At 42.0% G+C, this 2,302-nt stretch overlaps 1 long non-coding RNA gene across 1 annotated transcript; it reads left to right on the top strand.

The window, feature by feature from the left end:
• The first annotated feature begins 234 nt into the window (after positions 1–234).
• Positions 235–1,476, top strand: LOC133501482 (uncharacterized). The gene is made up of 3 exons (XR_009795192.1): positions 235–400; positions 747–834; positions 905–1,476. It is a non-coding gene; the product is annotated as an uncharacterized LOC133501482 (long non-coding RNA).
• Positions 1,477–2,302: the final 826 nt, after the last annotated feature.

Below are 2,302 nucleotides of genomic sequence, written 5' to 3'. Positions count from 1 at the left end.
CTGCTATGCATGCTTGTCCATTGCAGAAGTGCAGTGACAGGCACCCCCCCAAAAACAAAACAAAACAGCTATCCCTATCCCTAACTACCCATCAATTTTCTGAGCCAATTATCCTCACAAGGGTCACGAGAGTGCTGGAGCCAATTCCAGCTGTCAATGGGCAGGAGGCGGGGTATACCCTGAACTGGTTGCCAGACAAGGCAGTGCACATACAGACAAACAACCAGTCACACTCACAATCACACAGAGTGTCCAATTAATGTTGCATGTTTTTCAGATCTTGGAGGAAACTGGAGTGCCCAGAGAAAACCCACGCAGGGACGGGAGGAACATGCAAACTTCACGGGCAGGACTGGGATTTGAACCCCAGTCCTCAGAGTTGTGAGGCCAATACTTTACAGTTAGGTGACTATGCTGTCCCCCTCTCCCCTCAACTAATGAGCTGCATTTGTGTTTGTTGTCTTTGTTGTGCAAGTTGACAAGTTCCGCATCCTCATTTCGATCTGTTTTCACTTTACTTTACAGACTAGTAATGTACATGCTACTAGTGAGGTGAAACATTGGAAATAGTAGTAACTGATTCATTAGTGCACAAATTCACCTCACTCCTGCTAGTCTGCCAAAGTTGTCCTTGAAGGTGGAGAAATGCCATCCAGTGGAACGCTTTGTGACATGTTTGCATAGTCATGGTTGCTGTTCAAGGTCTGAAACTTACCCATCCTCTCTATATTGCATTTTCTCACTAGGGTCTCAGGTGCGCTGGACCATATAACTTTGGGGAAGAAGTGGGCTACACCATGAACTTGTCGCCAACAGGTCGCATGGCACATACAGGTAGACAAACACCCCCTGACAAGTTCTAGTCTTCAATTAACCTCAGAAGCATGTTTTTTTAAATGTGTAGAACCTGGAGAAAAACCTCACAAGCAAGGGGAGACCATGAAAACTCTTCACTGTTCCTGAACCAAAGTCACGCAGTTATTATCAAATGTGTACTTTGCAAGGTCAAAAGTGAATTCAGGACATGGCTTTGTGATAAAGGTTTGATGATGCTTGTTTGTTCAAAGTCTCTGATTGTATGTTCTCTATCAGACCGTGCACATCTATTCTCTTTGTTCAGATGATCCCCAGGGTGCCTTACAAGTCGCGGGGTCAGTGCCTCTTCTGTTTGCTTCTGAACTTGGGAGCATTCTATTTAATTAGGCAGCTAATCAACCACTAAACACACAAGAAAATGAGACAATCTGTATCTGTTTACTTTCCACACAACAGACACTTTCACACGCACACACACGCACGCACACCCGGACACGCACACGCAGACGCACACACACACGATATATTTGCATGTATAGCAGGTTGGGGGGAAAAAATCATTTATCCGGCAGAAAGATCAAGGTCATGGCTCCTCCTCATGCCTGATTCTGTGAACCAATTAATGCGTTGGTTGGTGAAGTTCAGTTGGAGGACGTTCAGCAAAACAATAGCATATGACAGCTGCTTTCTACTATCTCTGACTGTGTTTTCTCGCAGCATTAATTATATTTGCAGATTCTGTCATTAACTGGGATCGTGAAGAAGTCCACAATTGTTCATATTTATTATCACAAGTCAGATGTCATGTGCACGGGCCCAAATGATGAATGGAATCTGTCAACGTGACTTTCTATTTGTAGTGAAGTCTAGTTTGTCATTCACAAGTAATAGGAAAATGAACTTATTATTATTAACTTTGATCATATATCATGAGATTTGCAAAGCTTGTCAGTCATAAAAAGTGAAAATAAAAAATATTCTAAACAATGACCCCTATGAAAATATATATATATATATATTTTTTGGTGACATATTAGCATTCTGATACATTTGAAATACCAGCAACTCTGGTAAAGGTAACAAAAACACATACATTATGTGTTATAATTCTGTTCCCTAATATCATATCAATATTGGTATCAAAACTTAATGTATGAATGCTGAGTGTAAAACACCTCTGCGTCACAGATGAGAGATGTTGAATGAACATCTTGCCTCATTCCCTCGATCAAATTTGCATGTTCTTGTGATTTTGTGGGTTTTCTGTCGGTACTCCAGCTTCCTCCACATTTAATGTCCATTATGTGGACGTCAGTATGAATTAGGGATCGCAAAAAACCGCTTACTTTCATAACCGGTTTTAACCGAACACCTGTAGCGAAAAACCGATTAACCGGTTTTAAAACCGGTACCATTGTGGTGTTTACATAATTCACCCACGGGACCTCGAGTTGGGGTGCGGGGTTCCGCACGGACTGTTTTTGTT

The sequence above is a fragment of the Syngnathoides biaculeatus genome, chromosome 5 (genome assembly GCF_019802595.1).
Source record: "Syngnathoides biaculeatus isolate LvHL_M chromosome 5, ASM1980259v1, whole genome shotgun sequence".
Taxonomy (NCBI): Eukaryota; Metazoa; Chordata; class Actinopteri; order Syngnathiformes; family Syngnathidae; genus Syngnathoides; species Syngnathoides biaculeatus.
Note: the sequence above shows the minus strand (reverse complement) of the source record. Positions and strands in the feature narration are given on the sequence as shown.